This window comes from Chiroxiphia lanceolata, chromosome 1 (genome assembly GCF_009829145.1).
Source record: "Chiroxiphia lanceolata isolate bChiLan1 chromosome 1, bChiLan1.pri, whole genome shotgun sequence".
NCBI lineage: Eukaryota > Metazoa > Chordata > Aves > Passeriformes > Pipridae > Chiroxiphia > Chiroxiphia lanceolata.
In genome coordinates this window covers 140,092,363-140,119,220 of record NC_045637.1, presented here as the reverse complement: position 1 = coordinate 140,119,220, position 26,858 = coordinate 140,092,363, and positions in this window count along the sequence as shown.

Genomic DNA, 26,858 nt, shown 5'->3' with positions numbered 1-26,858 from the left:
ACCAGTCAGACTGAGAACTGTAAATCTTTAATGTATTACCGTGGGAAAAGAGTAGCAAATACCGTATTTGAGGGGGAGCTAGGAGGGAAGAAAAGGAAGACATCCTAACTAATTTATACCAAGCCAAACCCAATTCACTTTGACAGGTTTCTGAACTCAGACGTTTGTATAGCATAACTGTAAATAATATGCCAATAGAACGATTAAAGGAGAAGCATCAGGTCATGTCTGTCCAACCTGAAAATTTTATTTTAAATAAACATTGTCTAAAATTTCAAGAGAGATTTACAAATCTCATTTGACAACTGAGTAGGCCATAGTGTTACTGGCTAACTTAAGCAATTAAAAGTGAAAGTCTCTGCACCTGCTTTTAAGAGCTAGAGACACATGATTGGATTCTTTCTATTTGGGAAGTGATTTGCCATTGTGCCATTGCTTCCTTTAGCACTTTGTGAATATTGCTTCCTGTTGAGAAGAAGATTGTCTTGCATAACAATCATTTAATTCTTCAGGGGTTTTTTCAGACTGGCAAGCCCTTTGAAGGAAATTTTAGTTTCGAAACTTTTTAATTAATAATTCATACTTTCCCTTAATAAAACATATATATTCAGTGCAGAAGTTATAAAGCAAACAAACAAGCAAACTTTTATTAGGAGAATATTGCACAGTTTTTAAAATTTTCTGCATCTCAAATAAGCATTCATGAATTAAGAATGCAACTCTGCCAATGCCAGCTTCCACTGTTGCAAGTCCTAGCTTTGATGAAATTAGAACTTCTGAAAATTATGTTCTATTGAGCACCACTAGAAAGATTTTATATTGTGCTGAAGAACATAGCTAAGAGCATCTAGTAAATCTACACCAAATTCCATTCTTCCTTCAACCACCCCTAGAGTAAAAAGTAGCAGTACTCCAGGTGGGGCTTCCACCAGAGCAAAGAGGGAGACTCACCTCCCATGACCTGCTGGTCACACCTCTTTTGATGCAGCCCAGGATATGGTTGGCTTTCTGGGCTGCAAGAGCACATTGCTGGGTTTTTTCAGTGTTTGAACCACCAGCACCCCCAAGTCTTTCTCCACAGGGCTGCTTTCAATCCACTCACTGCCCTGCTTGTGTCCATGCTTACGATTGCCCTGACTCAGGCTCCCATCAGTCCATTTCTCCAGAGTGTTGAGGTCCAGAAGTTTGGCTGTTCTTGAGGCTGGAGGAGATGAACCTTGCAAAGCAACCACATTTCCCAGACTCCTCTTCCTTACCTGTGTGCCTATGTTAGTGGTGGGCTCATGTCTGTCTTGTTTACTCGCTTTGAGGTTTTTCCTCTCCAGTCTACCCTGGACATTTTGCTTGCCATCCTGATCTGCCACTTCATGACTTTGTGAGTTGTCATCTCTTTTCTGTCACTTGTTGTTTGAATGTCTCCTCAGGTTGGTCAGCCTGTCGGCAAAGATGTTGCACCCTGCTTGGTCACCTCTTCTTAGGAATCCTCAATTATCAAAGTCCCATGTCTGTAAAAGTCAAATTCCTGTTCCCATACCATCTGTGCGATCAGGTACTGACCTCCGACATCTGCCTCGTCATCCTCAAGCTCTTCACTCTCTGTGGCAGGATTAAGGAGAAAGCCACCTGGTCCTTGGGACCTTGGCTCTTGACTCAGAACCGTGTAGTTGCTCTTGTTATGCTTCACATAACCATTCAGGCCAAAACAAAAAGGTGAAACAAATGAGTGCATTTTCTGAAGCTGTTCATATTTCGAAGGAGGTGTAAGAGAAACAGAGATGGGAACATGGATTTCATTTCCTTTCCTGTACTCAAAGATTTGACATTTTCAGGCTCTTCTATTAGGTTTGCAAATCTTTTCTTCGTGTAGCCCTCAAGGAAAAGAGAAAAAGAAATGTGAATCCACAATTTAAACAAAAAACATTCCCTGTCATTAGCATTTCTTTGATGATCTTTTGGTTTATTGTTGTGCATTAACTTCTGTATAATCACATAATTGCTACAACATTCATATAAATAATGCATTTGGAAGAGAAAGTAAACAGTGTGTCACATTCTATTCTCCAGCGATTTTAGTGGGACCCTCTGGCCTGACTTTAGTGCTAAAGTTGCCTTTTTTTTTCTCAGGATAGCTAAGGCCTGTTAAAAAAGAGTGAGGTAAAAAGGGAAAATAAAAGCACTTTCATATTACCTCAAGATAAATTTGATGGGTCAGCCCTAAGCCTCTCAGTTGAATTTACTCCATGGCAAAACTAATATGTCTTATCTTCACTGTATTGGTACCTCAGGGGGGCTGATGTGTATTAGCTCTCACTATCAGAAAAGACAAATAGCATTTGTAGCTCACCCTCCCCCCCCAGATCCTCTTGGGTTTTCCTTTTGTGAAAGTTTCTGGTAAAAGCTTCTGTGAAATCACAGAAAGAGTTGCCTATGTCTGCCAGCTGTTTTTTTGCACTACATGAAAATGTTTCTCAAGTACAATCCTCTCTTCTCACTCCTCTTCAAATACTTACAGTTTAAAAAAGCCAAACCCTTCAGTATTTGGCACAGTTTCCACTACAAGATCTACAGCCAGTTTTGAAAACTGCAATTTATAATGAGCTAATTTTACAGTTAGAAAAAGGTTATGTCACTTTGAAAGAGACAGATACAGCTGGAAAGGAGAGAACTTGAATTGTGCACTGAAAGCACGGGTATTTTTCCCACATATTTGGGTCTGGATTTTACAGGTTTTTATAAACAGGAATTTCAAAGACTTTTCTTACAGATTTGTTTTGTTCAGAGGTGTGTTCTGTTTTAGTTAGTTTTAGAGCATGAGTCCACAAAGACACACAGGAAGGAGGGGGTATAACAAGAGGACAAGATTACATGTCTATAGATATGCGAGGTCTTTATTTTGTCGAATATGTTTACAACTCTACCAGTCCATTAGATACACAGGTAGGATCTGTCTTCATACCAGCTTCCCAATGAATGCAAAAGGAGAAAAATATTAACAAGATTAGTAAGATTAGCAATGGTAGGGTTCAGAGCTCTCCTCATCCAGATATTCACTGCCTGGTGACAAAATGAGTGACTTTTCAATGATAAATTAGGCAAGGTTACCCAAAGGAGAAGGCTAAAGTTATAACCAGATAGGGCATCAAAAAACTCAGAAATCAGGAAGATTCCGAGAAAGGGAAACATTTAGTATGAAAAGTGCCAGGCAAGGAGAGCCAATGGGCATCAAGAGCTGGGATTCTAAATGCAGGTTCCTGGATTTTCTGTATACCTCTCCTACACCAGAGAGAGGAGACCAATGAAACACTTAGATGACTCATTTAAGCATTCTACCCAGCCAGGGCTACTCAAAAGGGCAGACTCGGGTGGCAGCAAAGACAAGGCAGCTCTTGCATCTCTGTGCTTCAACCCACATCCCCATCTCCTTCTTTTTATACATCCTAAACTCTACCATTCCAGTCGAATTACTTCACTCAGTTTCCAGCACATCGGGATTCACTGAGGTCCTTGGGCAGCAGCACTCTATCTACCCCTGGTGAGTCTGGGGTGCTCAGAGGAGCTGCCTGGGTGTAGGCTCACAGAAGCTTTTTGGTCCTCGGGCAATTCTATGGGTCATGAGCACAGTAAAATATCTTTCTGCCTGCAGTCCAATACAGACCATACTCCCACATGTCATATTGTACTGGGACACCACTTCCTGAGAAATGTCCTGCAAAAAATTTCAGAGCAAAAGAGAAATTCTCACTTTGAATGCAAAAAGTCGCCCAGCTCATTCATCCCTGCTCTTAAGGGCTTTCCTACCGCAACAAGACCAGAATCAGCATGTATGAATATCTAAGACTTCCTTTGCTAAGCCTGCTTTCTATCAACTCCAGCAGTAGCTCCAGCTGTTACTGCCCACAGAGAATCAGAGTTTCTATATTCCTCATGAAGCTTGTCCTAAGCAAGAGTAAGAATGACTAACGGTAAAATGTAGGCAGATACCTGGACTCTCCTCTACATTACTGCTTTCACCACTATGATCAGTGGGCAGGTGGGAAAAACCTAACACAATTGCCTTGTGTATAGATAGCTTGTGAAGGTATATGTATAAATGGAGTACCTAAAATTTCCAAAGCTTCTTCCATTTTCTACCTATCTTTGTTGTCCAACTCATAGTATCACTAGTCCTTCTGTTTTTGTGAAAGCACAGTTGTGTCTGTCATCAGCTTTGGGTGATAAGATCAGATTTTGAACTTGGATGCGAACCACATGGTAGTTCCCTACTCTATAAAGAAAAGAAAGACAATAAAAAGCCCTCAGTACTGGTTTTGTTTCCTGTGAGCCTCATTAGGCACTTAGCCAATGACTAGTCAGGTACAAAGGGGTAAGGACTCAGAAACGGGCCTCAGAGGTCCTGCCTTCCATCTGTGAGGGGTAAGTGTGAACCGTAAGCCAAATTCATTTAGTTCCTTTTACATAATTGTCAGCTTTGCTCAAAGCGGTTTCTTCTCCTTGGTTGCAAGGGAAGACAGTCAATTGTTGTTCTATTCACATCATCACATAAGCCCATCTGACAGGCATGACAGCAACTGCTTGCTAATTATGGAGCGAAATTTGCAGTGCGAGGTTTGTTGTGCCAACGGTCCCCAGAACAATCCTGGGATTGTTTTATGAGAAGATTGGGCAGTCAGGGTTGAGCACTTTTGCTTCAATTATCCCCATGTGCTGTCACGGCCTGGAGCTGCTCTAGTGGAATGAAGAGAAGAAAATAAATGAGCTCTGCTCCAACCCTGGGAGCAGTTGCTGAACCCTGAAGAGCTCAGTTGGTTGTATCTTTGTTAGTTGCTATTATGGATATTATTGCCTGGTAGTGGCACTGAGTCTGAGGGTCCATTAGCACTTCTGTGCTATGTCCAGGGATTTGTAGCTCCACTGCAGAGACTTACTCTGGAGTGAAATTCAGCATGTGGTCCCAGCTAAACCCATCTCCTTAACTTTATTATTCGCTACTTTGGTGACACAATAAAGTTCAGATATTGTTGGCATTAGCTGTAGCTGGTTTGCTGATTTTATCAAGAAGAGGAATTGATTTGTGAGTGAGAAGTGACTAACAGAAAAGTCTCTCTTCCTGGGGAAGGAATTAAAAAAATATTAAGGAATTAGTTGCTTAATGTAGGGATCTGAATGATGTGCAGACACCTAAAATAATTATTCCAAAGAAGTGTAACCAGCTGGTCATAAATCAGAATTATCCTTTCCCAAAATACTCCAAAAGAAAAGTAATTCTTACTGAAGTTACTGGGCTCCGCCTTCCCAACTTCTTTGATGACCTTGGTTTACAAAGCACCTTCATGAGCCCCATCTGTTTATGTTGCTCAAGAATTTCCTCTTTGTGATATGAGTACACTTGTGTGTCTGTCATTTCCAACAGAGATTCAGTCATAAATTGAAAAATAAAACTTGGTGAGGGATACATTTGTTTCTTGCAGCCAATAAGTTTTTCTAGCATATGCCATCCCTTTGCAAAAACCAAGAATCAAGACCCCTCCATGGACTGTGTCAGAAACACAACCTCCATGTGTGGCTAATCCCAGAGCCAGTTCATCAAAATCCTCTCCCGCCATGACTCCTCCTCCCACCTCTACTCCTTCTGCTCCCCTTCTACCCTCTGCACTGATCAGGTCACAGCAGAACCAGTTCAGCTTACTAACCCAGCAGAAAACTACTCCATCCTTCTGCTGAGTTGGTTTTCTAGCAGATGGCACATTGTATCAGCTCACCAGGCTGTCAGACAAGCTGTAGCCAGAGGTTTCTCTCAAACAGGGGCGACTGTGTGAGCATGCCTTTTGTTTGGAGCGAGATATGAGATCAATCCTCTGAAATTTTAACCACTTCCTCTTGTCTCTACAGCTTTGCAGCATGGATTTGGACTGCAGGGAAGAACTTGTGTCATAGATTCACTAAAAGTTTACCTAGAGCCCTTCCGAGTAGCAGAGCAGCATAACTCTACAACAGCAACAAATACTCCTCTCTGCCATAGCCTGTAAAAACTCCTGAAGGAGCTATTCCTATCTTTCATGGATGTGAGTCATGTGACATGGGCCATCTTAACTACAGGTAAGCAGCATATTCTTCCCTCCTCCACAGAGATCATTGATGTTCCCACTGGAAAGGGTTTGGGAAGATGAGAACAATTCTAGAAAATATAAGGCTTCAACAAATGTGAATTTTGTAGCAGAACTCTCTTTCTACCCATCCCCAAACTACCATACCCACAGACATACCTTTTCAGAAACATCTTCTAGAGGTCTGTGGTATTGAAATAAGACAGATGGGAGAGAAGAGAAGAGAAGAAAGAAATGAAAGGGTCTAGTGAGGAACACAAATCCACCATCACCCTTGGGGGTGATCTTGGCTGCCAGAGGGGCAGCTCAAACCCTTACTCCCCTCTCCTCCCCACTCCTCTGGGTCTTCCCCTTGCCTCTGCCCTTTGTACACTGTGTTATGAGTGAGCAGAGAACCAATCTGGCTGAGGAACAATCCTTTTGCTGTGTTCAGATCAGTTCACTGCTGCACTGGTGCTGAGGCACCACAGAACAACCATCAGGTCTGGACAACGGGGAGCTCTGACTTGTGCTTGTCAGATTAAATCAACCAGAGAATTGTAGACCAGGTACTTACATGAAGTTGAAAGAAAGCAGTTAATTGTTCTTTAATCTGGACATCAGAAATATGATGAAAGACAGTAGCTGGAATTTGGTTCAAATTCCCGTTGAGAGTAGGATTAGGTTCACTGTGGTGATACAGCATTCTGCAGTATGCAACTCATTCTCACACAGTTAACCAGCTATACTTTGTTTGAAGCACTTGAATATGAGGGGAATTCCTAATACTTTCTGGCCCATGAATTCTTAACCAGAAAGAGTTATGGGAGCATCTGAAAATCCTGTGGTTAGGACATACATAAAGATCATAACTCAAACCTCACCTCCAGGTGAGGTAGGAGAAGAGCTCCAACTTGATCTCCCACAGTCCCAACAGGGGCATTAAAAAATTACTGGACAGGAGGAAGGAAGAAGTGGGGTCTCTGTGTACTTGTATGATCATGCATGTTACAATCAACTCCAGAGACAAGATGAGCAGGGAAGTACACAGTACACAGATCTACCAAGGTCTGGACATGATGTCTGACCAGCCTGTTGCCTGTGGTATGAGGGCTATGAGGACCTTCTCTACCAGTAAAAACCGTAAATATTGACAAGTTTAGAAAGCAATGAATCACTGCTCTGGAAGCATCAACATGTGCGGGTCTTAAGAATGTAGCTGGTACTCTGTATATTGAAGTCCCCTACAGGAATCTGGCCAAAACCATATTTAGTGGCTTTTGTTTTTAAACACACAAACACAGAAAGTGTACAGCTCAGTATTTCAACAACGTACCTACAGCGGATGTGGACTGTGTGGGCTGGGGGGTCTTAAGGAAAAAGCCTGGATTCCTTTCTGAAAGGCACACTCCAGTTCAGCCAGAGGTTATAGGCTTCATACAGAAATTCCTCAGCTACGATCTGTGTTTTAATGATGCAGGTCAAACCACCCTCATAATAGTACCTCTTGTCTTGTATAGATTATATGACATTTAAGAGGGGAAAGGGGGCACTTTAAGCTAAATCTCAGGATATTCCAATGTCTGATGGTATACAGGTCTGGCAAATGGATTTAGACATTGTTAACAAGAATACTTCAGTTTTCAGTCAGCCTCTAACTGTTTTATTGCTGGTGTGAGGTAACTTCAGGGTTAGCTTTCCCCAAATGCTGGCCCAAATAGGGTTTTTCCCCATACAAGTTAAAACAATTTTTAACCTAGTCTAAACACACCCTGAGGTGCAGATCAAGATAAAGACACCATCACAGAAGACCACTGGGGTATTTCCCCGGAAGGTTTCCCAAGAAACTAGCAGAGCTATTGGGGTAACACAGCCCTCTCCCCACATAGAGGACAGCTCTGTGGTGGGATGTAAAGGGGAATGTGATGAAACGCAACAGCTGGATCATGCAGATTTGCTTAGCTCTAGGAATAAGGTGTTCTCAACAGCCTGCCAGATTTCCCCCTCAGTGTTGGTGTGGAGAGAGGGTGAAGCAGATGAGGGGGAAAATACTTTGTGGTTTTGCCATGTGATATCTGAGAGATCACCAGGGTGGGCAGAAGCACAGAGGACCGTGCATGAGAAGGATACAGGAGAAACCATGATAATCGTGGTCCAAGATTTCAGGATATGAAATGGGGGCTGAAAGATAATGTAGGGCAAAACAATAGACAGCCTTACAGGTACAGAGGTGAAGTTTGCTTTGATCCATCTGCATCTGGCATCTGCACCAACATCCAGAGAAGTGGCTATTATTTCTGAAGACAGTTAAAGTGTCTTGGTGTCGGCAAGTTCACATAGTGCTTGTGCAAAAAACTGCAGCAATGCAGAGCACAGCATAAGACTCTGAACTCAATTGCCTGGGGAAATGCTCCTACAGTTAGTTTGGTCCCAGTGTGCAAGGTGGTGTTTTCAAACTCAGGTGCATCAGTGGTGCACACAGACACACATGGTTTACTCAAAAAGACAGCAGTAGTTAGATGGGAGAGAAAAGAGCACTTCAGAAAACAGCAGCATGAGTCTATCCCATTCTTTATGTATGTTTAGAGCTATCAAGGCCACAGAGCTGGAGGTTGCAGCAACTAAGGCATGAAATTAAGCCTCGGGCAGAAGCTGAGTTGATAGCATGTCATAAGGTCCTTTTTCTGAGTTGTTTGAACAGCTTACAGTTTTCCTATAGTTATTGCTTATTCAAAGATGATTGTGGAATTATTTCCATGAGTAATTCTTGGCTGCTGTATCCTTTGCAAGCAGTTCACTGCAGTCAGCTGATAGCTGACTTCAAGTCCAGTCAGTCCCTGTTCACATAGGTCACTTGTTCTGCTGCAGAGAAGAAATTGCTTTACAGCAGATCATGTCCCAGGGTTGCCAGCACCATGTGTCCTCACTTCCCATGGACCAGTACTCTCAGACTGGGGCAGAAGGACAAGTCCATTGCTGTTCCCTGTCCTCACAAGTGCCAGCACAGCATTTTGAAAATGTGGGATGGAGTTTTCTTGAGTGCTTTTAGTAGCTGCTCCAAGCTCACTCTTCAAATGAGTTGTCCAGCCAATCAGTGTGCTTTGAGCAGTAAGAAGAAAGACAAGCACCATAGGATGCCAACAGAATCCTGAGCCTTGGCAGAATCCAGTGTCCCTAAGCAGGCTCAGGCAGCACTGGACAGGATCAGATGAGGATCCAAACTGAAGTGAAAAGTTAACCACGATCTATCAGCTTCCCAGGCTCTGCAGTGTGAACAGACACATTCATGTGAGAACTACAGAATTTATCAGAGATAACAGAGTATCTGTTATGGGAGACAGAGTAAAACAAAATCAATATACACAGAGAGGAGATCCTGCTTTCAGGCTCCTTTCACAAAAGACTGGACTGTTTTAAATAATGCTTCAAATATACCTAGGTTGCTAATTGCAGTCCACATACTGCACAAGGAGACAAATATAAGACCTGAGATTTTCAAAGCAAGGACATCAGGAGGAAGAATACATTGGTTCAGTGGGGAAAAGTGTCACCATAAGATGATATAATAGTGCATTTGTTTCCCCAGCAGCTTTTCCAGCTTCTGTGCTTTGAAGTTTTTTTTTTTTGTAGTCTCAATTACACCCTGAAAATAAACCAAGAGCTCTTCCATCTTAATGAACTGCAGGACTTAAAATTATGATTTTATTGCATTTCCTATCCTGGTGAGGTTAACTAGAGACTGGAAGTGCGCACTACCCATTAGGGATCATTAGGAAAACATTTGGAAGTTACACAGCTTCCTTGGACTTTTACCATTAATAGTTCCTTTGAGGCCATTCAGAGGAAAAACAGGTTTTCTTAAGCAAACATTAAACTGTTTGAATAAATATACTATCTATGACAGCTCCACTAGTACTCCAAGGATTTCCAAACCCTTCTCTTCTCCCTGCCTTCCTACGAATCCTTCAAAACTTTATATACACTATTATGCAGGCTGTTGGTGGCTTCCTGGAAAGCAAGACCAAGACCAGCTGCATAAAAACATGGAAGAGACTAGCAGGCACCTGGGAAGACTGGAAATGTATTTAACTTTGTCCTGTTATTCTGTTTCACCTGCCCTTTCTTGCACTGCATTTACAGCCCATTCCTCTCTCCACAGTTGGCACTGGGCTGGCTCCACATACTCTGCCCCAAAGGTGCTGAGTGACCCACTGTCACTGCCTGGCATCCTTTGCCTGTTGAATTCAGCTCCTGTTGGGAGCTGCCTTGCCAAAACCTTTTCCACACTATGATGGAAACCAAGTTAGAAATAACTCAGGAGCTGGCAAGATTTCTCAGGCCTTTCATTTTGTGGAGTGTTTTGCTGCCAAGCTATGTTATTCACATCTTCTTGGAGATCTGTAGGATGATTTTTTTTTAATGCATTTCCCTCTGAGGCGGGGGATGAGAGATATAAAGTCTAACACTTGCAAAATCCCTGTATTCCAACATAAGAGTCAGCAAGCTAAGAAGTATGGTGATTAGGAAGTGGAGCTGTCATCAATCATGTCATGTTCAAACATGTGGGATGAGCCTAATGCTTCTGCAAGGTCATATTCAGTGCTCCACTTCTCCGTGGCTGCTGTATCTGGAACTTGGGATCACCAGGCTGGGGAAAGGTTGCACTCTGCATGTTTATCACACTAGGTGCAGCTTTACTGTAGCTAAACATGAGGCAAAGGGCACAGGTCTTCAGTCTAATGTCCACCCTGGCCAGGGAGGTTGTACAACATTCACATCTCCTTCACTCTCTATATACATGTCCTAGAAAGCAAATTCTGCAACATGGGCTTATGAAAGATCATAATCAGTGACAGAGAGAGCTAACAGCCATTGTGTGGCTTGCACAGCAAAACAAAGCACAGCCTAATTGGCCTCTGTGAAGTGTTCAACAGCAAAGAATCACCACACGAGAAAAAGGTCTGTGTCACCCAAAAGCAAGATCAAAAGTCAATCTATCATTATGTGGTCAAAACCAATGCTTTGTAAAAAATACAAGGGGATCCTTCTCCTCAAGGTCAGAGAGTGGTGGAACTGAATCAAAGGAGAGCCTCCAGAAAGGGTTCCTTATTTGGAGGAGGCACCACCACAGGCATCAATCAGACTGCCATTGATCCTTTCATTAGGTTAGTGCTGGCCCGGGAGGAGAAACATGGACTGCTTCAGATTAGAAAGCAAAGCAGACAGTTGGAAACCTGTGTTTAAAATACGTATATAAAAATCTCTGCCACTGATTGTTTATCTGTTAGTCTCTGGCCAAAAAGCATTTTCAGTGAGAGGCTGTCAGATGTGGTGCTTAGGGACATGGTTTAGTGGTGTATTTGACAGTGCTGGGTTAATGGCTGGACTCTATAACCTTAGAGGTCTTTTCCAACCTAAATGATTCTATGGCTCTATTTTATGAAACAGTCATATAAAAGTTATTTTCACAACAAGTTAAAAAGAAGTGGGGGGGAGGGGGCCGAGAATGGAGGCTTGGACATCAGGTCTTCATAATCTACAGCTATGTGTGGGCAGTGGAAAAATACTACTGAATAACTAATTACCAAAAGTGTTGGGTAAGAAAAACCTGATTTAAATATTTTCAGGAGGTAGACAGAAAGGTGCCAGCCTGAAGCTTTTAATTACTTTTATTTCTGGCAGGAATCAGATATACTTCTAATAATAACTATGGGCACACCGTATTAGTCAGAAAAGTGGAGGACACTTATTCCCAGTTGCAGGGGAGAACAAAGTAGGTAGGAAATGTCCTGATGCAGGTGCACCAAGGTAAAGGGTAGTAACTGCAGGAATGAAACTTGTGGACTGCTGTGGCACTGGCAAGGCAGCCCTACCCTCAATTTCAGGGCAGGGAATGCTCCAGGACACCTCTTTGCTCCTGGGGTCAGCGAGGCTGGCTGAAAACCTTCTGTAAGCATGTTGACTGTCTTCTTCTTCCTGACCTGAGCCTGCAAAGCTTGTGATGTCAATGAAGAAAGAGATGCATCATCCCTCAGAGACCATGGGGCCAATCTGCAGGTGCAGCAGTGCTGCTTGACTTTGTGGCTGGTGCCACCACAGGGTGGGTGACAGTTTCTTTGCCATGGCAGAAGGTTTCCCTCTCCCTGGGGAGCTCTGATCTGGGCAGTGTGTTTCATTGCTGTGACTCTTCTCACCTCAGCCCTCATACAGCTCTGATTTCTGGATGGAGGATTTTCTAAGTATGCTCACGAAGAGAATGGATAGACTGTGGTTTATGGCAGACAGTCACACCCCAGTCTGACCATCACTGAGCAGGGCAGAGGCTGAGTCCCCACCATTGGCACTTCTGCTCAGAGACAACCCCACGTCTCTGGGCTGTCCCTCTCGGGTATGGTCTTTTCCAGGCGCTCTGCTGGGGCCACATGCAGCGCCTCCAGCCTCCCTGGCTGCCCCGTCCATTGTTCAGTTGCTCTCCCAGTGATACCAATGACATTTTTTGAGTCATTCCATTTCTCCACCACAACATTCTCCTGTCAGCTAGTTAACATGGTAATTATACAATGAGCACACATCAAAGCAAAGCTGTCTTGGTAGAGCAGTTTCCATATGCTGCTTACCCTGCGTGTCCCACAATCTTCCTATTTGCCCCCCTGTTGCTTTTATTTCTACAGTGTCCAACACAGCCACTTTGTTTGTGCTCAGTGCGATTCCACATGCCATTGGTGACGTTGCTTACCGCCCTGCTCGCCATCAACAGATCCCTATTTGATTGCTGAGGCATTAAATATGTACACTTGTGCTGGCGTACGAAATCTGTGACCACATTAGCCACACTACCAAGTTCAAGAAAATCCAAACTGAGTTATGGTGGGGAAACAAGTTCCCATATCAGTTGAAGAAAGAATCTGAATTAACTAGAACACTCATAGGCTTAGATTTGGCTCCCAAGGTCTTCCCAGACAACATTTCTCTCTGGACTGTGCTATTTTTCAATTGGGCTGTCTGTTCCTACTCCTGCCAGCAGAAGAAGCCTCTGCAAGACATGAGGCTGGGTCACCAGTTCATTTTAGGTATATGAACCACCACAGTGTCTTCCCCAAGCTAGGTCTGGATCACAGATTCAACCCGACCAAAGTGACACTTTGACTTCATTGGGACAAAGTAACTATTCAGCAATTACCACAATACCCATCTACAGAGGCAGCCAAGCCAAGACATTTCACTGTTCTCCCATATTCCTTGTACCAAAACTGGGCTTTTTCATTCCTTACTCAGTAGATTTTATTTTGGGTCTACCAAAGACCCACCTTTTACAACTCCAGCTGCACACATTACAAGGAGGTGAATTCCTGCACTCCTGTTTTTCCATATCCAGCTTCTCAGACAGAGCCAGACTTATATCACACTGCTGCTGCCAAAGGGGTTCATATCCCACAGAAGGGAGGAAAAGAGGGAGCTGCTCCGGAGAGCAGCCCACAGCTCTGAGGAACCTCCACAGCTCCCCTGGCTCCTCACCCCACTCCTGGGAAAGCATGTTCCAGCTTTCCATATCTCTCTGCCATGGGCTCTTCTGGATATTCAGTAGGTCCAACCACCAGAAAGGAACCAGCCTACAGCTTGTTTCAGGCACAAGGTGTTCTAAGCACCAGGTTTCAGGAGGCGAACACCTCCCCGACTGCAGCACCTGCTGGCTGGGTCTCACTGGCTATCAGAAAATGGCCCAAACATGGAGATGCAAAGCTAGAATCCATCAGCCTTCCACAAGGCCACATGGAGGACAGGTATGGGTAAGAAGCAGAGCAGGTAAATCTGTCAAAAGGCAGTGAGCTCAGGTCCCCTTTCCTGAAGTGCTGTAGACACTTCTGGAAGTCTGAACAACTGGCAGACAGTCTCAGACTTCACTGTGGAAAATCCAACAAGTATCTTCGTTTTTTCCTCAGTCGTAGATATAGTCCCATGCATCAGAATCCAGCATACCTGGACTCCATCCTTGATGGTCTTCGAACATAAAGCATCTTTTATTACGATGCATGACTGCACAGTTTACAACCACCTCTGGTATTTTTGTTATCCTGCATCTACCATTAAAGGAAACAAGCTGCAAAATCCCCAGCCTAATGCTTAGAGAACTTACTATGAGTGAAGAGAACACCCTGTTTGAGTTTTATGGTCCTTGCAATCAATAGCTTAATCCTAAAGTTATTCATTTACATGACTGCTGGCATAAGTCTCAGCAGCTTTCCAAAACCAGTCACAAATTAGATCCAATCCTACGCATGGAGCATACAAAGGACAGAGGAGGAAGTGTAATTAAGAGATGCACAAAATTTACAGTGCAATTAGACGATAGAGTACAAAAGCCCTCTGCTCTCAGAGCTTGGCTAAGGAGCACAGGGACACCACTCTCTCCTCCCTCTGTATTTCAGCAGTCCTGGGTTAGACTTTGTAAACCTTTGGACAATGACTACATTAACAGTGGGTTTTGTTTAATTTAGCACCCCTTAAGGGCAAGTTTACCAGTAGTTGCAAGTGGGGTGCAAGTATTTCAGCACACACAAGCACACTTGGGGAAGATCTCATTTCTTCAGGTTACCTTGAAGAGGCCCCTTTAAAAGCAACTAACTTTTCCTAAAGGTAATCTTCAGTATTTTTCCTTTAATATCTTAACATCTGACATGTGTTTTATATAACATCAGATTCGTATTCACTCCGAAATCCTTAAAAATCTTTGAATGTATCTACATTCACTTCATTTATTCCTTTAAAAGAACGTATCACCTATCAGAAGGCTAAAACTAGATGGCACAGCCAAGAAGGAAGCTCTGCTCAAAGGCAATAGTAGATATTATTTCAGGCTGCTTTCTGAGCTATGGTTCTGCAATTCAAAATGTCTAATGACCTTATTTGATTGTATCCATGCCAACAAAGAGATATAAACAGCTTTAATCACTGTTTCGCGTTGCTCTTGACCCCCTGCTTGGCTTCATTATTTTCCTTTTAGCCACATCAAGGCACAACACTCCAACTAAATCACTCGACCACTTGCTGAAGACCTGTCCACGTAATAAGATTTTTTTTATCATCTTGTGGGATTTTTTGTACTGCTGTTTAACAAGCAGCAGCCAAGCTGGGTGTTTGCTCAAAAGCAGCAGCTAGGTAAGGAATTAAAGTCAAAAGCCCTTGCTTGCTCCTTTATTTTCCAATAAATTTCTAAATTTATTACCCTAAACTGATTAATGTCCAAAGACAGGGAGCAGGTTACAGCTTCTGGTCTCCTGTTTTGTCACTAACGATGCTGGAGGAAGAACAGGACAGGGAAACAAAGGGAAAAGGAAGCATTAACAGTTCAAGTCACAGTAAGTGTTGGCCTGCTTAAACTAATAATATCAGACAATTCTCTATAGTCTAAAACACCCACAATCCTCCTACAGAGTGCCAAGCACTCCATGATCAGTGAACCATGTTCTAATGATACATTCTGTCGTAGAGCTTAAAGGTTTGAAATATTAAATCTTTTCTCTCATGCATGCTAACAGCAAATGAATCTGATGCCCATCTATTAATGAAGTTTGTCTGTCTCTTGATCATTATAACGAGGGCATTAGCTAGCATTACTTCCCCCCCCACACTTTTTTAAATATGGAAAAAAAAGAATGTCAAGGAGCACACCAAATGTGACACATAACTACAAGTTCAAAAGGTCATTGAGGATTGAGGTCAGATAGCATGGAAAAAATCTTGTGCCCTCCTAAAAAGTAGGTCATTTCTTTGAGCCCTGCATGGAAAAAGGAAAAATCCTGAGGCGTATGTGCAACTTCTGTTCTGTAAAAGAAATAACTTAAATTTTGTTTCCTTTTTGAAAATACCTCTTTTTTCTTTCCTTGTTCTGAAGTGGTTCTTAATGGGTTATTGACACATTCTGGGAAAAGGATCACAGAACCACAGTATGTCTAATTTGTCTGACATCTAGGTCTGTTGCCTGTTAAATACTCGAAGTGTCAATGACTCCTAGAATTTTCTAAGGCATATGTTTTTCTTTCTACTCCATTTTTTGCTTGATTTCATCAGAGTGATTTGGGAGTCCCAGCTATTTTTTTAGGCTACATGGTGAGAGTACTATGGGTACAAAAGCTCCTGCTCAGTGCTGCAGGACTTGCTGATGAGCACTCACTTAGTCCACCCTATGCATCCAGGCACGAAAAACTGACAACTGACAGCCAGTTAACTTCATCCTAGAGATGGCTTCTGTGGCTTTGAAGAAGTTCTCCAACATCTGTGCTGTCTCTTTCTTGCTGTAATTCAGGTCTACTATGTCTTACCCAGCACAGGCAAAGAGAGCAGATTATTTCCTCCTCCCGTTACCCAGTTCTTCTCTTCTTGAGGTTGAATAACACTAATTGATTTAATCCTTCATCTAGCTCATTTCTGTAGACTTCATATCATTCTCCCTGCTCTTTTCCAGATGTCTTCATTGGCACACAGTGCTGTCACTGGAGCTTTACTGGTGTTGAGAGGAAATTTGTAGGTGTTTCAGGACATACAAATCAAGGCACATCCTATAGCAGCATTTTCTCCCCTCACCACAATAGTACATCTCCAAGCTGAGGACCCGCAGTGACAATTGTGACTTTCCTGACTTAATGACCCTCTCTGAGTGGAAAAGCAGTTCTGATTCCTGCCTGGCAAATGATATGTAGACTTTTTCCACTTTTTAAGAACATAAAGAACTGCAAGATGCTGCATAAACTGATGATCACTGTGTTTGTACTCATCACTAACTACTCCCTCAGACAAAACTCTGTCAGTATATAAAAGTTATTGTTCTTAATGAACAGACATGAAATCCCACTTGAAGAGCAGGTTCCTCAGCCTTCTGGGCACTTCTGATCACTTAAGATAGCTTCAAAATAAAGTATTGGTATAGGTGAACTCCTAAATATTTTTGTTGTGGTGGTTAACAAGAAATGTTGTTCCCCCAGTCACAAGTCTTGCAGCTATAGCTATGATAGGATTGTGCCTGCAAAAGCCCCATTGTTAAATCTAATCTGCTGTAAAACTGCTTATTCAAGAGATTATTAACATTTGTGATTAAATACTTAGCTAAAGTGCAAAACGTAATCTTGAGACTTTGCTGTCTGGGCTTCTAGTTAACATCATAAGCACACTAAATACCTCAATAGTGTACAGGGTTATTAGCTTAATCCAATGTGAAAGCACAGGCATTCCCTCCCTGTGCTCCCTATACATTTCATCTTGATGAAAACATTGTAAGCACTTTTGCAGTCCAGCAGTCAAGGTAGCAGAATAAATGCTGCAGCTGTGAGGTTGTTTCAAGGTAGGGCCCTAATCCTAAGCAGTGCTGAATATCCATCTCTCTCAATGCAAGATGTGGTGCTGTGCACTCACCACCATTGAGGATCAGAACTGGTGGCGTTGGCTATGATTCCAGAGAAATTTAGTGGAAAAGGAGGGAAGGGGAGGAGATAACAGATGAATACCAAAGCAGACCAAAGAGGAAGGATGGAGCTGGCACAATTTCTAAACACTTGCAGTCTTGAAGACCCAAAGAAGTTGATATATTTCTGCTATCCTCCATTTCCACAGAGAAAAGGGACCCTTTCCTGCACTAGGGTGCTGCCAGTTGTCACCAAAACTGAGCTGGCTTTGCCATCAGGAAGAGTACGATTTCTCCCTGGATTGGTCATCACACCATGCCCACATAGCATCAACAGGTCCATCAACAGTTTGCTAGAGCAGGCACCTCATGTCAAAATTTTATCTTACATCTAGATTTTCAAAAACATTAGACACTGACTTGCACAAACCCCTCTTCAAAAAAACCAAATTATTCAAAACAGGTAGGTAAGATACCTGCATATTGAGCAAATACATTTTCGTCCTTATCTAAGTAAACCAGTTATCACAGAATCACAGAATCATAGAATCACAGAGTCACAGAATGGTTTGGTTTAGAAAGGACCTTAAAGATCATCTAGTTCCAATCCCTCTGTCATGAGTACACCCACTAGATCAGGTCACTCAAAGTCCCATCCAACCTGACCTTGAACACTTCCAGGGATGGGGCATAAACAACTTCTCTGGGCAACCTATTCCGGGGTATCCAGGCTTCACCTCTAGCCAGGAAGACAGAAATCCTCGGGAAAGAAGTTCATCTCTGACCTGGTCAGGTGCCTATTCCAGCTGCATGAGATTGCCTTTCAAAGGTGCCAGACTCCCTACCCTGAACACACAGGCTGTCCAGAAAGGTAGTTTGGATTGTGTTTTTATGGGGCTAAATTAAGTTCCAATGAATTTCATTTAACATCACCCAAAAATCCTGCTGAGGTGAGACACAAGTCATCTCACCCAAAATTATACCATGTACAAGTGACTGCCAGCCTACATCCTGAACCACTCTTTCCTGGATTTCACAGGGATCAGAGGTAACCTTAGTGTCACAGACTCATCCCTTGTAGCATTCAATTGGGAAAGCTTTCAGCTTCTTCAGTTCAAAACTTCATAACCACAAAGAGATTTTCCTAGTCCAGAACAATCGTAACCTCACCATAAGAAACAATGCAGCAGTGTTTCAAAATAAGCTCCAAGCATTCAAATCTGGACTCAAAGATACCTCCCAGAACAATGGTTTTGCTGAACGCTGCTTGTGCTTTTAGAAAGCGGAGCTGCTTTTGAAATAACATAAAAATCAGAGCTCTATAGCTGGGCTCTGTCTCTCTCTTGCTTAGTCTCTTTCCTCAAGTCATCATTTAATTTCTAACATGTCCATCTTAATGAAATTCTCTATCTCATCCTGTTTTGGTGTCACTTTATTATTATTCATTACAAACAATAAATAATTCTTCCTTCTGTGACTACAAATACATGGCAAAAATCAGCCTACCCCAGGGAAAGCAAGTGAAGTAAATGCAGCCAAGTCAAACTGGAATGCCATGAGAGTATTAGCTAGATTAAACATTAACAATTACTTTTCTCCTTTTGATCACTGAAGTAGCAATGAAGCAGTAGAAGGAAAGGCTAAGATGTTGACATATTTTTTTATTATCTTTAGTCTTCTTTTTTGAAGTCTTGGGAACAGGCTCCACAAATACTTCCCAAGTCAAAGGCAGAGAATCATGTTATTTATTTCATCAGTGAGGAGGCTGGGTAATTTCACTAATAAATATAGCTTGATTTATTCTTTCAAAAATTATCAGGAAAACAACCATATGAAAACTGTGAGGAAAAAAATTAATTCCATTTTAAAAATTGCTAACTTGAGCGCTAGGCAGTTTAAAGAGATTCAAACATAAGTAGCACAACAGTGGAAATCCAGCTTAGCACAACAGTGGAAATCCAGCTAAGTTTTATTTTCCTTGCTTTTCTCATTTTCAGTCATTCCTACCTGTATTGGTTCTGCGAGGAGTGGGAACGGATTCCCTATACCTTATAGTAAGAAGTGTTCATTCCTGTCACTTGCCTATGAGTCCTAAGAGAGACCGAGGACATCCAATCCTTTCTTGTTCTGTGTTGAATAAAAAAGAAATAACAAATCTTAAGCAATTCTCACTCTGAAACAATTTGCTGTTATAGAGTCTGTAGGCTGCAGAAAACACTGGGGTTCACAGGAGATGCAAATTGAGCTGTTCCTGACCCATCCTAAGAGCGCTTCCATTATCCCTAAGTTTACTTTAAAAATCTCAAATAGAACAGTTTTGTATCAAGAAATGCACCAATTTCTGCTTTTCTTTTCCTTCCCTCTCACATCCACACCCAAATCCCACCACTTCCACCTCTCTGCATGTCAATACAAACTCTGGTGTAAACACCAGGCACGTGAAGACCCAAGACAGGTCTGAAGACACCAGCTGGCAATTGTGGGCAGCGCATAATCCATGCAAGTAATTAAGTATCAATTCAGTCATAAATTTTTCAATCTAGTAGTTTCCACCTTTGTAATACTTTCCAGTAATTTAGTGTATTTATATGGTTTACACATTCCCTGCTTTCACCCCTAAGTGTGGGACATTATCTTGGTAACAGTATCGATGGGTACAACACTGGCAGTTCCCAAGATGCTCAACTGTATTTATATATGTACATATGTTTTTCAGGACAAAAAGATGGTGTTTTAAATTTATTTCAACCTGTGTATTCAAATTTTTACAGGGTAACCACATACTGTAACACAACATGTCTCTTTAAAGCTCATATTCCTGAGATCAGAGTGTTAGTGGAGTTGTCAAAAAGCAGCTGCAGCATCCCATTGCCAATGAATCTGGATGTCATTGACTCACAGGTCATTTTGTCAGTGTTACCAGATGGACTTTGCCTTTTTAAGGTTTGCTGACAGCCAGACCAGCAGCAGCTCCCACGGGAGGACCAGTGGCCACAGTCAGCCCAGGTCCCACTGGGCCTCATTCTGGGCAGCACTCCCAGAGGCTCTGAAGGTGCATTCTAAATGCTATCTGGAGGAGACATGAACTTAACACAAATTCCTGCTTCCTCAGCAGAGGCCTGGATCTTGTATCAATACTAGGAGAAATTGCAACTGATTTACTAAACTTTCTACATTTAATCCACCAATTTAAATTTGTAAATTCACTGCTACTTCTTGAGTTACCAAGCTTGTTTCTTTTACAAACTTACCAGAAGAGTAAACGTGTTACAGCAAGTCTGCTTATCATCTCCCTGGACAAAACCATAAGCACCTCTGAACCAGCACATATAGCCTTGACATCTGGCTGCTCCCTTTTACTAAAGTGCATCTAGGTCTCCCGTACAAGCACGTGCTCTAGTGCTGAACCTCCTTAGGAGAACAAGAGAGCCCTTGGGTCTAATTAAGAAAGAAGAGTATAGCTACAAGCAGTTTAGGGAACTGAGCCCTTTTGGGTATTACAGGCTTGATCATTAAACCTAGCTCAGGTTTGGAGAAGACCTCAGATAAGAGATCAGTCAAGAGATCGGTCTCCAGAGCTGCAGTAGTTGTTTGCCTTGTCAGGCAGTAAAAGTGTTTTGCTTTTTCTCCCTCCCTTCCCCACAGAATTAACTCATGACTGATACAAAAGCACCAAGAAGAAAATTGTTGCTTTGAAAAATTTACTGTGAAAAAGCCTACTTATATTTCCTGATGCTCTTTCACACAAACTATGGGGTATTTTGCCACTGTAGTGATTTCACAGTTGTTTGTGGTGTGGTTCTATCACAAGCTTATGCCTAATATGAATGCTGCCATGGGCTGGAGGATAATGTGTGATCTCTACAATAGAGATAACACAACAGAGTCCTGCAGCTGCAAGGCTGTTAGACATCACCTCAAGCAGTTCTGAGTCAAAAACGATGTCTCTGGGTGACGTTTCTGCAGATATTCTCTGCCAAAAAATGTCAGTGAATGTCTCGCTATGAGTCACAAAGCAGCTCCTCAGAGAAGGCACAACTCAAATCATAGTGTTGCCTGCTGAGAGTCCTCATCCTTCCTCTTAGAAAGCAGAAACACCAAAAGTTTAGACCTTGGGGCTTGGAACTGACCAGCAGCGCTCTTAAAATGAAATTAAGATTATACCGCTTTAATGAAAGAAGCTAAATGTTATATATAAAAACTGGTTTGGGCAAATCGCAGTGATGGAAAAACTTATGTATAGAAAAGTCTGGGCAACTGCTGGACTGAAACATGGGTGCAGTTTCTACTTCAGACGGTCTCCAAAGCATTCATGTTTATGCAAATAGATCACAAAGGAATTGTGGGAAGAAAAAGAAATGCATTTGGTAGCATTTAAATTGTCTTTACGTTGCCAGGTGGGACTAAGTGCCAAGTGATCATCTTATTAGTTTGATACATGCTCTGTTATCATGAGGAAGATGTTTTTCAATGTAAGTAATCCCTGCCCAATCCACATTTGAGATGCTATGATGGGATACCATAGACTGTTTTGTTCCGTGGTTATAAATGTGAAATGCAGATTCCAAATCTGTAAAATAGCTTACGAAATAAGCTCTTTCAATCAAATTAATAACAACTTCTGGAATGATAAGAGGGTCTGTTACCTTAAATTCATGGCAAAGTAAGTATTTTGTAGCTCATTTTAGAATAGGGGATAATTTTCATGGTTTAGATTCGCTATATTAGGTTTTCATCATTTGAAGGGAATATGTTCAGACAGAGTTTCAAAGGACAAAATTAAGGAAAGGAGCTGGCAACTGAATATTTCTCTATAGAACCATGTAATAATTTAGAGAAGTATAGGAAAACACCTCTTCAGGTGACAGCGAACTTAAGGAATATAACCAATGATCACAAATAGTGAGAAGTAGAAATATATATAAATAACGGTCATTAGTTTGACTAGGTTAGAAAGAAATAGAGTAACATGTTCATGTTTTCAAGAGGAGCATTTTTGCCTTTATAATTAAGTTAGAGTTATCTCAATTTGATTTTCCTGTCTGACATCCAGCAGCATTTCAACTGTAAATGTCCTGAATAAAAATGCTGTCATAGGAAAAATCTGGCATTACTTTGTGAAGAGACAGTCGAGTTTAGTTTGGTTTGGGGGTTTTTTTTAAAGAATGGGCATAAATGCTTCCATGTGTTGACATGTCCCTGCTAGCAGTTAACTGTGTCCTACTGCTTCACTGAGCACTGGAGGCTGGCTGGGGAGCTCTGCTATCACCCAAGTGGGCGGCTCAGCCAGGGGGCCTGCTCACCTTCCCTCAGCAGACATTCCTGGCCATCAGCTCCATGTGTTTATGGCTGCAAAACACAGGAGTGCCAGTGTCAAACCCAAGCCAGCATCTTTCCAGTGAGCTCTAAAAGTTCAGACCACAAAGCACTGGCGCTGGTGCAGCGCTGCTTGCTGGATGTCCCTCTGAGATTTGATGAAACCAAGGAACAGCAGGGGAGAGAAAGACAGAAAGAAGTGAGGAAAAAGAGAGGCTAGACAGAATACAGGGGATGTGATGCAATGCTCCCACGCTGGTGCCTGGGCCGTGGAGCAGAGCCTGGCCACCGGCGTGGCTGAGGAAGGAGGTGGTAGTGATCTCTAATGCTGCTGAGCTTCTCCACGGTGCCTGATCAGAGTTTTGGTGGATGAGCTTCTACGGGTAGGGCTGACCTTCTGGGGGGACACATGGTGGTCCTCCCATCCTGATATCCCCATCATGATAAATTCTACACCCAGAAAATGCATGTCATGGACTGAAACAAGAGCTCCCTGTGCAATGCCAGGCACCAGCTCTTTCATGTGTCACCAAAACTTCGGATTCAGCACAAAGGACACAGGAAGCGCGATGACAACAATTCAAAGACTCTTCTTAGCTTTTCCCTACAGTCATCCCTTTGAGCCTCAAACTGTCTGTAGTTTCAAAGCTCTGTGTCTGAACTGTTGCATCCCAGAGGAGACCCAACCCTTAATGATTATTGCGCCTTCCGTGTCCATATTGAATTACAATCTTGTTAACACCAAGACTCTCTAAGTTTCTGGGTGTTTTGAAGCTCTCACTGTTTTTTAAAAATAACCAGGGGCTTCCCCTTTCGACACTGCCTCTTACAGTTCCTAATTCCCAGCTCTTCCCCATCAGAGTGGGGCTCCGACTCCATCACATGGCTTACAGGGCTGGAGGCTCGAAGGACAAGATTGAGTAATGAAAACAGAGAAAGTTGGTTATGTTCCTCCACGAGGACAAGGAGTATTTTTTTTGAGCTGCTGAATTTCAGACAGCAGCAGCAGAAAACATAGCTAATGCCAGCATGTTCGAAGTGGTGCTGCCAGCGCCTTCCTCAAGTAGCTCCAACCATGGACCAACGCTGAAAGAACTGTTTGCACAGTGAAAGCCCACATATAGTCACTCAGACCTTTCTCACCATCTAACTCCTTTCTCCATCTGCTGCAAAGTCTGTGAGTGGGTCTGGTGCACACTGCAGGGGGAAGCCAGGCCCAGCAAGAGGATGTCCTAGAGCACTGAGGACAGGAAGCCCCAAGGCCAGTTTCTCTCCATGCCATGGCCCCAGAGTCTGGCCTCAGCATTGCCTTTCTAATGCAGAAACAGACCTGCCAGCACATGACACAGGAACTGTCTGCGTGGGAAACAACAAAATTCAGCAGCAACTATACAAAGAGAAAGTTTAAAAAGTGCAGAATTGACCGTGAGGAAGTCTCAAACAAGTTTTTGTGATAGTAGGAGATCAAAAAAATCTAACATCTATGGAGAGATATTTATACCCCAGGGAGGACAGTAGCTCTTTCCTCGTCTGCTAACCCTCCTCACCAGCATGGGCAGCTGTTTCCCTCCCATGGGCAGGGCTGGCTGGCCATCAGGCTTCCCTGCTCACACTCAGGACACTGTCACCTCCCCTACCTTCTCTCCCTTATTGTTTCTCCCCTCTCCTTACTTTCCCTGACATGTGCTATCTCCTAGTCAGGATTTTTTGTTATCAATATTTCATTCACCTGTTCTTTTCATTTTGTTCATTTGTGTCTTAATCTCTCCATAGTCTGGAAAAGCTAAAAGTGCACAGCCAGCTCTGCCTCCAGTGTGTACTTTGGGAGCCAAAAATACAAAATGGAAATTAGCTTTAAAACCAAACGTTATTTCATTAACTAACTCAGAAATGTCATTTTGCAACATACCCTGATGAACACACAGATGTATATTATTCACTCAAAAGAACTGCATGACATATTTGAATATTACCTTTTAAATATTTTTGAAAGAACAAGACACCTTAAACCATATTCTGAAACTTGGAACAGGAGGAAAAAGTAACCTCTGATTTGAAACAACTTACAATACAATTTCTTGGCAAAATGTGTATATTTTCTGAGTTTCTTTCTGCCTACATCTTCTGTTTCAATATAAATTATTCTTCAGAATTCAGCTGGGCATATTCAGCCTTATAACAGTTTTCCTTCTGAAGCGTGAGGAGTCCAAAAACCAATGCACAGGTTTTTTCTGAACCTGCAGCATACCTGGCTGTTCAATGGTAAGAGTACAGAAAGAAGCAGCTCACACAGGACCAAACTGCCAGCACAGGCTGTTATTAAGGGATGGGAACTGCTACACGTAAGTTCCGTGATGGTTATAATGAACAGATTACTAAGAGCTGGAACAGACTCCCCATGGAAGTGGTTATGGCACCAAGCCTGACAGAGTTCAAGAAGTGTTTGGACAGTGGTTCAGGCACATGGTGTGATTTTTTTGGGTTGTCCTGTGCAGATCTAGAAGGTGGACTTGATGATCCTTGTGGATCCCTTCCAACTCACAATATTCTATTATACTATGATTCTAGTTAAAAAATATGAGATTGAGTAATAAAAAAGGGACCTTATGGATATTTTCTATCCCTCTCTCAAGGTCTTGTTGCTGAGGGCTGTGAAAGGAGTTGCATGATACAGAAAAAGAGTTTCACACAGCAGCAGAGTGTAAAAACAGTGTGACATCCCGAGGTCCGCCCCAGAGAGTCCTCCCTTGGGACAAAAATGTCCAGCTCTGCCCTAGGCACCAGCCCTGCCTCACTGTCCTGCTTTCCCTACTCACTCAAGGAATATGCCAGCTCCTGGTGCTGCCACAGACCCCCACACTTGCCTACAGCTCTGGCTGTGAGCTGCAATACACATCCACCAGGGTTTTGTGCCATCTGGAACACAAGTTGAGTCTATCATGAGAGTTCTTCTTGTATGTGTCCTACACTGGCTCCAGCTGTGTCCCACAAGTGGTCAGTCATCCCTTCACCAGCTCTCACCTAAGAGGTGGGAACATGCCTGTCCCTGTGGGTCTGTGCCTCTAATCATGGAGACCTCTCCTGCAAGCTTTCCCATGTGATTCAGGGAAACAAACACCTTTATTTGTGGTAATGACGTGCTGCCTCACTGATGTATATTTAAAGGTCTGAGATACAAACTTCATCATGGAAATCAAAACAGAAGATATCATGTTGGCTCTGCTGCCCTACTTGAAAGACTTGTGTATAGTGGGAAATGTGGACTTGCTACCATCATTTTTGGAATCACTTTTAATTTTCAATAACTAACTGCAAGGAAGTGAAGAGTTTGCATCAACCCTCCCAAAGCTAGTAAAAAGACTTAGCTGGGTGCTGGATTTGTTGTGGATGAGACATAGCAATCCTATGGGTTATTTGTTAACTACACCAACTGCTTACTCTTGGTGCTATGTGACTGCTCATTGCAGACGCATGATGCTGTCATTGAACCCCAGACAGTGCCCAAGCAGAGTTCTTTCCAAGGACATGGGTGTACTTGCAGAAATAGAGGGATGACAGATGAGAAAACTCTTGTGGTTTGTTTTTCCATGTAAACAAAAATGCTTTTTCATAAACACAGCCAAGGATGCAGGGAGTTGCACTGGGAAAACAATCTTAGGAAAACTACTCTTGGCTGCAAAATTTATTCTCCCTCCCTAGAAACACTACTGAGTTGATACTTAGCACTCAGTTCCCCGCATGCCATTAGGGCTGCACCAGAGGGGTATGAGTTCAGAGATTCCAGGGACACTTCTCACAGCTATTCACCAGCTGTAGACTTCTGATTAGAGTGCAGGTTAAAGCCTCTACATTTGAGATCCTGATTTCCCTCTGGAGTCCAACAGAGAGAGGCTGGCTCCTTCAGAAAGTACCTGTGTTAGATGTCTGAAGTTCGATCATGCAAACAGTCCCTCGCCCACCCTCAAATTCACTTAGGAATGGAAAAGAGTTGTGATTCACCCACAGCCAGCTATCACTCAGACTGTCAAATGCAGGCTGTGCAAGACAGTTCTGCAAAGCCAAAG